The following is a 13,737-nucleotide window of genomic DNA, read 5'->3' as shown; positions in this document are numbered from 1 at the left end:
CAAATGCGATCTAGAGGAAAAACCGTGGAGGTATGTGGTCGGGCTGCCGTGGCAAAGTTGTCTCAAATAAGCCTTAATACCTTAGTATATATAGGAGGGAGGGGGAGGGCCTTGCCTTGAGGCTCAAGGGATCCCCAAGGAGTCGGCCCAACTAAGGGTGGAGGAGTCCACCTCCAATCCTAGTCCAACTAGGATTGGATGGTGGAGTCCTTCCCTTCCTTCCCACTTCCCCTTTTTTTCTTTCCTTTGATTACTTTATCTCCTACGCATAGGGCCTCTTGGGCTGTCCCACCAGCCCACTAAGGGCTGGTGCGGCACACCTAAGGCCTATGGGCTTCCCCCGGGTGGGCTGGCCCCCCTTGATGAACATCCGTAACCCATTCGTCACTCCCGGTACATTTCCGGTAATGCCCGAAAACTTTTCGGTAATCAAATGAGGTCATCCTATATATCAATCTTCGTTTCCGGACCATTCCGGAAACCCTCGTGACGACCGTGATCCTATCCGGGGCTCCTAAAAACATTTGGTAACCAACCATATAACTCAAATACGCATAAAATGTCGCCGAACCTTAAGTGTGCAGAGCCTGCGGGTTCGAGAACTATGTAGACATGACCCGAGGGACTCCTCGGTCAATATCCAATAGCGGGACCTGGATGCCCATATTGGATCCTACATAGTCTACGAAGATCTTATCGATTGAACCTCAGTGCCAAGGATTCATATAATCTCGTATGTCATTCCCTTTGTCCTTCGGTATGTTACTTGCCCGAGATTCGATCGTCAGTATCCGCATACCTATTTCAATCTCGTTTACCAGCAAGTTTCTTTACTCGTTCCGTAATACAAGATCCCGTGACTTACACTAAGTCACATTGCTTGCAAGACTTGTGTGTGATGTTGTATGACCGAGTGGGCCCCGAGATACCTCGGTCACACGGAGTGACAAATCCCAGTCTTGATCCATACTAACTCACCGGACACCTTCGGAGATACGTGTAGAGCATCTTTATAGTCACCCAGTTACGTTGTGACGTTTGATACACACAAGGCATTCCTCCGGTGCCAGTGAGTTATATGATCTCATGGTCATAGGAATAAATACTTGACACGCAGAAAACAGTAGCAACAAAATGACACGATCAACATGCTATGTTCATTAGTTTGGGTCTAGTCCATCACATGATTCACTCAATGATGTGATCCAGTTATCAAGCAACAACACCTTGTACATAGTCAGAAGACCTTGACTATCCTTGATCAACTGGCTAGCCAACTAGAGGCTTGCTAGGGACAGTGTTTTGTCTATGTATCCACACATGTATCTAAGTCTTCATTCAATATAATTATAGCATGGATAATAAACGATTATCTTGATACAGGAATTATAATAATAACTTATTTATCATTGCCTCTAGGGCATAATTCCAACAACTTCCTCGTCCATCTTGCGCATCCCATGATCACGGTACTTCTTTGCGATGATTTCTTTGTGCAGTCTTAAATAATCATCTACCACATCTAGGTGTTGTAGCACTACTAAGTTAGCCGTGTCAAAGTTGTCCCGTCAATCCGAGTAGTCCACGTGCAATTCCTTCCGGCCGTTGTTGTGACCTTATCCTCCGAACCTCCAATGGTGCTTGTTGACGGGCAAACTAACAAAAGGGTCTTCTTTGCCCACATAATCCTTGCGAAAGTAGATGCACTCTTGGATCAGATACCCCTCGATGATGCTCCCTACAGGATGTGCCATGTTACGAACGAATCCTTTGATCACCCCATTCATCCTCTCCAACGACATCATGCCGTGAAGGAATGTCGGCCCAAGATCAATGATGTCGTCCACGATGTGGACACACAGATGCACCATGATGTCAAAGAATGCGGGCGGGAAGTACATCTCAAGCTCACATAGTATGACAACGATCTCTTCTTGTAGCCTTCACAGCTGCTTCACACTGATGGACTTTCGAGAGATAACATCAAAGAAGTTTCAGAGACTAGTAAGTGTCTCACGGACGTGCTTGTCCATTATCCCTCTAATGGCAACCGGGAGTATCTGCGTCATCATCACGTGACAGTCATGAGACTTCATCCCACTGAACCTTTTCTTCTTGGCGTCTAGAAATCTACTTATCTTCCCATAGTAACCGGAACTAAATTTGATTCCTGTAAGGCACTTGATGAATTGATTGATCTCCTTTGGACTTAAGGTGAAGCAAGAAGGGGGGCAACAATTCTACTCCGTCTTGTTGACTTTTCTTCCCCTTGGCCCCATCACCGTCTCAGTCTCCATCTCCTTCATCGACTCTTTACGGGGCATGTGGAGATCCCCCCTGTTCTCCAAATCCTCCAATTCTTTCCTTGACTTCGGCCCATCCTTGGTCTTCTCTCGCATGTTCATTAGTGTGCCAAGCAAGCTCTCGAGGACATTCTTCGTTATTTGCATTTGATCAAGGTAATGAGGTGTGTCATGATTGGGCCAGTACTCCAAGTCCCACAAAACAGACCTCGTTTTCCATACCTTCAGCAGCGGATCCGGCGCCTTTTCCATCTTTCTCGGCGCAGGACATTATTCCCAGTTATTCAACAGCTCGTTGATTTCGGCGCCGCTCCTCTTACGTGGAGGTCCTCAATGCTCATCCAAACCATTGAATAGATCTCCACGTTTTCTCCACGGGTCATCCTTTTCGAGCCATCTACGATGCCCCTGTGTAAACGATTTTCTCAGACCCGCCATCTTTTGTTGACGTAAGCTCCTAAGACGTTGTATCATCCATGCATCCCATGCATCCGCTGTATCCGTCGCAGACATGGCCTGAGGTGTACCCGTAACTGAGATAGTCGTGCACCGTCGTCATCATCGCAACTCTCGTATAGCAATAATCTCTTGTGCTGGCGTCCCACGTGTTGACCGGCGATTTCCATAACGTGTCTAGCTCCTCTTTCAGAAGCCCCATATAAAGTTTAATATTATTCCCGGTTGTTTTGGCCCTTGAATCAGCATGCTCATGTGTATGTACTCTGTATTCGTGCACTTCCATGGGGGAGGTTGTACATCCATACAAACACGGGTCGTGTGATGTGGTTGGTGCTCTCGTTTCCAAACAGATTCATGCCATCAGTACACGCACCAAGCACGATGTTCTTTGCATCTTCTCCGAAAAACAATATTCGGCATTGAGTGCTCTCCACTTGCTACCATCTGCGAGGTGTCTCAGCTTCGCATCATCTCCATCATCAGGCTTCTTCCTCTCCGCGTGCCAGCACATGATCTTTGCTTCCTTAGGATCTACTCAATACCGCTGCAGTCGGGGAGTGATCGAAAAGTACCATACAACTTTCTGAGGAGCTTTTTTTCATGCCTTCTTGTATCGAGAAGCATTGCACATTGGACACCTGGTTTTTCCGCGGGCTCACCCCGATAAATGATGCAATCGTTGGTGCATGCGTGGTATCTAATGTGCGGAAGGTCCAGAGGGCATACAATTTTCTTGGCCTCATCGACACTAGTAGTACACAGGTTCCCTGCGGGAAGAACTTTACTTTGTAGATACTTCAAGTGCTCATCGAGGCTTTCGTTTGTCCATTTGTTTTTGGCCTTCATCTTTTGAAGTTCGAGCGTGGAACTCAAGTGGGTAACCTCGTGATCACAACCGTCATATAATGGAGTCTTCGAGTCTACTTCAAGTTGCGCCAGCTGGGCCTCCTCTCTATCATCAACTGTGTCACTATTCGTACTCTTGTGAAGGAGGTCTCGAACATGAGGGTCCTGCACGACTGAACTTAGTAGCGTTGAAGATTACGCTGTGTCCATCGACTCTTCTCCGCCATGTCCGGACTTTGCTACTTCGCGGTGTCCATAATCTTCTCCGGCGCCATGTCTAGACTCTTCCCTGCCGCCGTGTCCGGGTTCTTCACACCCCTCGTGTCGAGCTCCATCATCTTCTTGTCGACCGGTCATCTCTTCGTCTAGACCCATGTCGTTATTCCCTGCAATGTGGACGTCCTCATCATCATCTTCACTTATCCACCGAGTATAGCCATCCATGAAACCATTGATCAGCAAGTGGGCTTTCAAACTGCCACGATCAAAACGGTCCAAAATTACTCCTTCTTTGCATCTTGTACAGAGACATCTAATCCGAGCCCGTTTATTTTCATACATGTCCCTAATCGCGGATTGGAAGTATCGCTCCACCTTCCTACCACTCACCTTCATGACTGCAAGGTATATATAACAAGCAAAAGGGTCATAAACAAAATGCATGCATATAAAAATTTGGCATGACCTTGCCTAAAAATAGGACATATCGAGTTTGCTCGTAATTCGCCGAAACGGAAATAAATCGACATTTCGGCAAAACATAAGCAACTCACGTGTCATGTCACTCACACAATATCCCTTCATATCGCAAACACACATATTCCCATTATTGAAATGCACAACTTTTTACTCACCTATATATATCCCGAGAGAGATTGTGCTCGGCTAAATAATGGAGAGGTAACAATGGTGGAGAAGTTAGAGAGAGGAAAGGAAAAAGGAGGGGATAGGTCAAAGGGGGGAGGAAGGGGGAAAGGGGTGTGTGTGGGTGAAATGAGGGCAACAATGGTGGAGGAAAGGAGAAAGGAGGGGATAGGGCAAAGGGGGGAGGGGGAGAGGGGGTGTGTGTGGGTTAAAGGGCAACAAAGGTGGAGGAAAGGAGAAAGGAGGGGATAGGGCAAATGGGGGAGAAAGGGGGAGAGGGTGTGTGTGTGTGGGTGATAGGTAGAAGAAAGAGAGAAGAAGGGCAAGAATGGTGAAGAAGTTAAAGTGGAGGAGGAAAGGAGAAAGGAGGGCAAAGGGGGAGGAAGGGGGAGAGGGGTGTGCGTGGGTGTAAATGAAGCTGCCCGCGTGTAGCAGTAGCGTTGGTTCCACACGAGCGCTACTGCTATTGCACTTAGCAGTAACGCTTTTCCCCAACCAGTGCTGCTACTACACCTGCTGTCGGTGGCCTCGTTGGGTCCCTTTTAGCAGTAGCGCTAGTTCCAAGGAAGCACTACTGCTATTTAACGTAGCACTACCGCTTTTCACAAACCAGCGCTACTACTACAGATACTGTGAGTGGCCTCGTTGGGCCCCGTTTAGTAGTAGCGCTGGAAATGCATCCCGCGCTACTACTACTTTAGTTAGCAGTAGCGCGTCCTAAATCGAGCGCTACTGCTAAGTAGCAGCAGCGCGTACTATTTACCAACGCTACTACTAGGCTCCTACCTATAAGGGTTTTCCTACGAGTGTGAGAGCTTTTTTTCATTTTTGAATTTTAAAACCTAGATTCACAATGCTTGTGCCCAAGACGTTAGTCAAGATGTTTGGAACTCCTTCATGTTTATTGCACGTGGCATACATACAGAATCAAGTAGTACATAAATATGATTTTTCTTGCAGCTTTTGTTTCATCTTACATGTCCATATGTTTCATTTTTGAATTATGGACATTAAAATTCTAGAAACTAACTTCATGTATAAAAATGCCAACTGAACCCCAAAAATGTCCAAATTTCAAGATATCGCTCATATTTCTGCGTTGTAACGATGAGAGAAAAGCTAGGCCGAATGAGGTAGCGACTAACGGTTCGTCATCAAACAAGGCTCCATGTTCCCTGTCACAAACACGATCCTTTGTGTGATGCTCCAGTTTGTGAGAGGTGTGTGTCAAAGCTTATCTCGAACAAGCCGTTACTTTAACCATGACATCTTGGCCCCATGTCGGGTAATCATGTATTTCAGAGCATTTTTTTCATTTTTCAATTTAAAACCTAGATTCACAATGCTTGTGACCCAAACCGTTACTCATATGTTTGGAACTCCTTCAAATTTATTGCATGTGGCACATATGCGAAAGCAAGTAGTACATAAATATGAATTTTTTTCATCAGTTTTTGCTACATCTTTCATGTTCACGTGTTTCAGTTTTGAATTATGGCCATTAAATTTCTAAAAATTATTTTATTGTATAAAAATGCCAATTGAACCCCAATATTTTCCAAATTTTAGGATGTCGGTCGTATTCGTGCATTGTAACACTGAAAACAAAAACTAGGCCCACTAAGGCAACGACTAGTGGTTCGTCATCAAACAAGGCTCCATGTTCCCTCTCGGAACCACGAAACCTTCATGTGATGCTCTGGTTTGTGAGAGACATGTGTTAAAGCTTATCTCGAACAAGCCGTTACTTTAACCACTACATCTTGGCGCCATCTCAGAAAATCATGCATATTTTCATTTACTTGATAGGATTTTTTTATTTTTTGAATTTAAAACTAGATTCTCAATGCTCGTGTCCAAACCATTACCCGATATGTTTGGAATTCCTTCGGATTTATTGCATGTTTCATATATATGGAAGAAAGTAGTACATAAATATGATTTTCCCGCAGTTTTTGCTTCATCTTGCACGTTCATGTGTTTCATTTTTGAATTATGGCCGTTAAATTTCTAGAAATTAACTTAATGTATAAAAATACCAATTGAACCCCGAATATTTCTAAATTTTAGGTTGTCATTTGTGCATTGTCATGGTAGGGATATTTTTCTTACAATTAATACAACATCTGTTGCCTCTATATCCCAAAATAGTTTTACAATTCAATACAAAATGTGAACTACATACACATGGTTCTATATAGGAACCCTTTGCAATGAAAACTCATAGATCTATTTACACCTTATGAGGGAAGCTTTGTTAGTTGTCTATATCTTGGATTCCATTCACCCTTGATCCCCATTCCCCAACAAACCCTTTCTGCAAAGAATGACAGCATGGGAACAGTTCGTAAGGGTGTGTACGACTGCCCCCTTGGCCCTGAGTGCTCTCGCCTGTACCAAGAAAGTGGCCGCCTCGGTCGAGAGCGTAGCCGCATGCACCTTGAGCGCGGCCGCAATTGCCAAAAGGGCCTTTGCAATGGCCAAAATGGTGTTTGTTGCCGCGAAGACGGCAGCTACAACAAGTGTGACAACGGCTGCAAACTCCAAGAGCGCTCGAGAAGCGTATCGTGCAGCGGAGGTTTCCCTGGCCCGGGTCGAGGCCATCCAAGGCAATATCAAGAACACCCATGCCAAGATATTCCAGCTTCCTCGGAATCTAGCATGAACCACACGTCCGAAGAGGCGGCTACTATGGATGCCGAGATGCATGCCGACCAAGCAGCGATGGAGGCCATAGAGCCCCTTCCCCATGAGATCTCCGAGCAAAAGCTAGAGATGTGGGAGCCGTCCGAGAGCGACAGACGTTGGGTGGACTTGCACGTGGGTCAGGAGGAGGTCGAGAAGCGCCTGTCCGTCGAGGAATTTGCGGTGGAGTATCAATGTCAGCTCTAGTGGCGCCCCTACCACAAGTACTACAACAATGAGGGCGAGGCCATTGACGAGGGAAATGATGATGAGGAGGACATCACTCTGGTACAATTCTGCCTAGGGGACGCAAAGTCCAACACCGACGTAATGTCTCCCGGACAAGTCGTCGAGATCTCATGGAACATCAACGAGGCATAGTGCAACGACTGTTTTGATTGTTTCTTAAAATTATGCGTAGTACTCATAGCCTTTGTTTAGAGAGCCATTCTTTTGTTAGAGCTATGTCTAGTTCAAGCAACTTGATTATTTCATGAACTTGCTCGGTTTAGTAACTGCGAGCTATGTGTTCGGTAATTTGTATACCCAAGTTAGCAGTTGATGTTAAATTATGCAGTGACGTGGATGTGCACTATAATTATGGAATACGTGGGGAGGAGCGAAATTTTGTATGTTCTATATCATGGGACGCGCTACAAGCAGAAAAAGTGTGTCTAATGAAATTTGCGCGCCAAGTTTCCCTGTACCTAGCAAAAAAATTGCCGACCGCCAAAATATCTACCTCCCCCCCCCCCTCAAGGTCCACATTTTCCCTGTTACCTCCACCCCGCCGCCGCCACATCTCTCCCTCTAGATTTCGACCGCCGTAGACATGTCATGGTCTCCTCGAATGACCCTCAAGCGGTATCTCCTCCGACGTTGAATCTCTCAATAGCGAGGTATTCGTCTCTCTTCTCTCTAGCTCAATTATGCTTAGGGTTTTGGTTTGGAATTGGAAATTTTAAAGCAGCAGGCTAATTTTAGACATTTATTTCTCTTGGAGCTCCCTAGGATAATCACTTCCAACAATTGGAGCGGGATAGCTGAAGACATGCCTATTCATGGTCAACATCTATTTCTATTCATGAAGTTACAAACTTTTGAATCTGGGTACAATTGGAGGATGTTTGTGGTAAGTGCAAAGAAGGTTAGGCTAACTCTTGTTGTTAGAAATCATTTGTTATATTAGGTGTGCTTTAGACACTTCCCGTGTACTTTTTGATTCTGGATGTGATTAAGACACTGTCATAGTTCTACAACTACGACTCCCATCTTAATTTATATTAGTAGTAGTATGTTATAAAATTTGTTCGGATCATATGGTAGGAAGCTCACAACATGACTATAAAACATAGTATTTAGCGACTTAGTGAAAATAATAGTTTTTCATTAACAGTATTAACCTGAAGGCATATTGCCAACAAGAAAAATATATGCTACATGACTTATCATGGCATTAAAATTTAGAGCATGGTAGTAGACATGAAGCACTTCATTTAATTCAACGTGAGCAAGTTCTAATTATGCTTCGAAACATGGCTAGCATCAACACAACATGGCAATGTGAAATAAACATATTCTCACACTTAGTGAAAATAAAAGGGTGCAAGAGTAGTAGTTTTTACTAGATTGACATGTTCCACACGAGAATGTGCATACATGTCACTATTAATTTGATCTCATACAAACACTATAGATGTGCGCCATGTACTACAAAGACTGTTGCATTTATATTTAGCTTCCTGGCAAACTTGGCAATTTGTTATTACACATGATAGAAACAGAGGAGGGATGAGAACTAGAGGATCCTACTACAAAGACTCTTCAAGCAGAACCATGGCATGGCTGATGAAGACCCATGTGAAGAATGCAAGTACAAGCATGGCCATCCATTTCTTGTTGGCAAATACCTTTAGGAGTGCAGTTCCACTTTTCCCAAGTTACATAGATATTGCATGGACACAATGCGAGAAACAAAAGATACTAATATTCTGTAAGTGCACTACGACAGTAGGCGTTTCAGTCAGCTTCATGGTACCGTCAATGTGGAATTCAAGGACTTTCATCTCCTTTTCAACTTCGGTGAGCTTGTTGCTTTTCTTGTCAAGTGCTAGATGTTGTAAGTACTTCACAAACTATGTTTAACTTCTCTATACAAGGCTATAAATAAAAAAAACCTAACTACATTGTATTCCTCTCACGATATTGACGACACAGAGATCAATAAGGGTGCATGCACATTTCATAGATCCGAATTTAGCAAACAACATTTTGTTGCATAGGAATTATACACGCAAGGATTCCATTGAGCATGTCGCCAATATCTTGTGCAAGTTACAAGCAGCAGAATTCTTCATGTGGCCTTATCTTGAAGGGTACTTAACTATACAACCACGCATACATTTATCGTCTTTGAGTTCTCGACATAGTTCATAAGTTCAACGTTTTCTTAAACTATAGCCAATAGCTTACTACCTCGATTTTCTTACACAGTCAATTAAGCCTAGGGATCTGAATCATCTTCAGGATTTCATGGATAGGTATTGAATTCTTTGATGTTAATATATTGTGTTCATATCTTGTTCAAGAATTGAGTATGTAAAAATTCATCTTCGTTTGGAATGTATTGTCAAAAAACATAGCTTTTGGAGGCGGACGGTTCGGCCGCCAACTACCTCTGTAGCACGTGATCGTTTCTCCGGTAAGACAACGAAATCCGTTATTTTCACAAAATGCTAGTCAGATGTTCAAGTTTCTAAGTAAACCTCTTTCTATTTCTCTCCAAAGGAATAAAATAAACAACTTACGCCGGTTAGATTATTCCTAACAGGGAAAATACATGACTATTAGTGTACAAAAAAATTTGGTGTCCTCAACAACAAGAAGGGACCAACCTATGTGGATACTATGTTTGTGTACACATGGTGAACCTATGCGGACATGTTGAATGTGGCACCGATGCTGACAAAATAGAACTAGTAAGTTTGTTTCTAAATTACTATCTTTTACTCCACACGTATGTCAAATTCTCATGTAAAAATCATGTAGTTGATCTTTGGACCGATGACCTCTAAACCGCTCGCGACAGATGAATTGTTGTTTGTTAGGAAATTTGTCAGCACCTTCTTTGTGAAACACTATATCAAGCCTTGTCAGCCTATGAAGATTCCAACATTCATGTCTGCCAAGAATAAGTATGCATTCATATAGTGTTATCATCTAAACATATATGCATGGATGCATTGTTTTCAATGTCATCGTGTCTTCGTATTTCATACACTATGATTATGTACTGCATATGTCCATACATCTGTGGAACTTAGCTAGCATATGCTCAATTGCATATTGTCACGAATTATGATGAATGTTCTTCCTGTGGACACTATTTCTTCAATTGCATATTGCGGCGAATTATGATGAAAGTTCTTCATGTGGACACTATTTATTCGATTGCATATTGTGACGAATTTTCTATTTGCAAGGTGATTCAAATGCAATATTTTACAATAACCTGGCCATTTCAGTGCACACGGTTCAAGCAACTAAGCGTGTGCAATCCAGAATGGAAATCACACATAACTCATAGCGCAACCGCTTGTGATAAACTGGAAAAGCACACAAGATATAAAACTAAAACATTGCCGATAGATAAGAAATCACAAACGATTTGCATTGCTTGTACGTGCATGTAGGAGCTCCTCAATCGTTTGAGATAACACCTTATCTTACATGTGGTCCAAGAGGAAACTGTGCCTGATGCAACGATAATCATGCACATAAATTGTTTGGGAAACTTGTGCGATGATATCATGCAGGGTAGACGCTTGCGAGAGAAAACTCATGTTTGATGATGCACATATCACACACAATTTCTACGGTGGCAAGTGTTGATTAGTTAACGTTTTGCAAAAGGCCAAAGGTAAAACACTATTTGTTTTCCACGATCAATTAGACGCGTCTGACTAGTGATAGATGTGTGTGATTGATCCCTAATCCTACATGTACGCCCAAACTATAGTGTGTGCAATATGTTCTGCATTGCACACGATTATGTTTTGCAGAGCGTCTGGACCATCATTCACCATCACCGATGGGTTTTCCGTGTAGTATGTGATGGACCCCCTATCTCCCATAGAGGCAAGGTGATGGTTTAAAACTGCCTCACGGAAAGGGGTTAGAAACCAATTGTATAGCACGTCGCTGCACAGGTGTGCTTCAATCACTACAAAACTTTTGTTGTTACTGTTACTACTACTATTTTTCTATGGTACTGAAATATTTGATGAAGAGAGATATCCATCGTGTGGATGAATTTACAACCCAGCTTCTAATACCAATAAATATTCTTTGACTCCCCTTTTGTCGAATCAATAAATCATGATGTAATACCACCCGCGAAGACTGTTGCGATCTCCTATATTGTGGGTTATGACGACATTTTTCTCGTGCCATTTCCGGGGAACAAAGCTCTATTTATTGTGTTCACTTGAGGATATCCAATTACGACTATGAAGAATATGAAAGATACTAGAACTAAGATCATGCCATCTACGACGAGGGGAGGTACAGAACTACCATCTAGCTCTGCTACCGATTCACCTACTATTTTGAATCATCGTACCATGATACGTCTCCAATGTATTGATATGTATCCATTGTATTTATAATTTTTTAATGTTCCATGCCAATATTATAGAACTTTTACATATTTTTGGCAACATTTTATATGATTTATTGGACTAACATATAGATCCAGTGCCAAGCCCCTATTCCTGTTTGTTGCATTTTTTTGTTTCACAAAATATCCTTCTCAAACAAAGTCCAATCGCGATAAAGATTTACGAAGAATTATTTTGGAATATATGTGATTTTTTGGAGGTGGAATCAATGCAAAAATAAGCCCACGGCCTCCACTAGGTACCAGGGAGCGGCCCATACCCCCTGGCGCGGGGTGGTGGATAGTGGCCACCTCGTAAGTTAGTTGGGGCTCTTATTCGGGTGCAACAAAGCTAATTTATGGATTAAATCCTCTCAAAATTTCAGCCCGATCGGAGGTAGGATATCCGGGAATTTAAGAAACTCTCATGGGCCAAAAAACAGGAACGCGAAATAGAAGAGAACAGAAAGTGGATCCAATCTCGGAGGGGCTCCTACCCCTCCGCCTCCATGGACGCCATGGACCAGATGGGGAACTCTCGTCCCATATAAAGGAGGCCAAGGAAGAAGAAGATGGAGGCGGTCTCTCTCCCCCTCTTTCCCGATGGTGCCGGAGTGCCACCGGGGCAAGGAGCGTGATGGCGATCAACATCGACGATCTTGCCGCTGTCAACACCAACTCTCTCCCCCTCTTTGTAGCGGTGTAACACCTCTTTTCCCTCAGTAACTCTCTACTTAAACATGATGCTCAACACTACATACTATTTCTCAATGATATGTGGCTATCATATAATGTTTGAGTAGATCCGTTTTGTCCTACAAGTTAATTGTGATATGATGTTATTGATATGAGTTGTGTGTTGATATGGTGCTGGCATAAGGTGCCTTCCGTGGTGTGCACACGTGAAGGATACATACTGGACAGCTTGCAATATGTTCACGATTCACTTATAATGGGTGGCGAGAGTGACATAAACTTACACCCGAGTAAGGGAGTTGTGCACGTATGGGAGTAAAGAGGACTTGATGTTTAATGCTATGGTTGGGTTTATTTTAAGGATTTCTAGTAGTTGCGGAAGCTTGCTAGAGGTCCAGTCATAAATGCATATGATCTAAGTATGGAAAGTATGTTAGCGTATGCCTGTCCCTCATTGCACATGATAAGTTTCTATCATGTCATATTCAATTGTCTATGGACAATAATTTTCTTGCGTTACACAAAAGCTTCCTACCAAACAACCCCTACTTTTAAGTACTTACTCTTTATTCTCACAAAGTACTTCTAGTTTTATTCTTGTTTTAGGTAAAGCAAACATTAAGTGTGTGTAGAGTTGTATATGTGGTCGATTGAACTTGAGGGAATATTTGTTCTACCTTTAGCTCCTCGTTGGTTTGGCACTCTTACATATAGAAAAGGCTACAAATGATCCCCTTCACTTGTGGGTTATCAACACCTTTTTCTAACGCCGTTGCCGGGGAGCAATAGCATAGGGTGGATATTCTCATGTGTGCTTGTTTGCTTTATCACTAAGTAGTTTTTATTCTAAGTTTTTCCCTATCTTCAGTTATGGATACGAAACACAAAATACCAAAAAATTTAGGTGTACTTGCTACTCATGGAGATGGGAACCTCCTAACAAACTCAATGCTCGTTATGTGGAAAATATTAAACACTACTTTGATGAACCTGAGAAAACCACATTCAACTTCATAATGGGAGTTACGTTCGATCAGCATGAATACTTTAGGGATTATCGCTTGATTTAAAAAGGGAAATTGTTATGGGATCAAATTCATATGCACTAGTAGAAAACAGGGCTTTGGTCCTCGCGTGATAAGAGCATTAGTCCCGGCCGACTTGCGAACCAGGACTAATTCGTGCATCATTCCCAGTTCGAGCGACGAGGACGCCGGTCAGGTCTCG

The sequence above is a fragment of the Hordeum vulgare genome, chromosome 5H (genome assembly GCF_904849725.1).
Source record: "Hordeum vulgare subsp. vulgare chromosome 5H, MorexV3_pseudomolecules_assembly, whole genome shotgun sequence".
Classification (NCBI taxonomy): Eukaryota; Viridiplantae; Streptophyta; class Magnoliopsida; order Poales; family Poaceae; genus Hordeum; species Hordeum vulgare.
The sequence above is the reverse complement of the archived record's forward strand: the minus strand, read 5'-3'. Positions refer to the sequence as shown.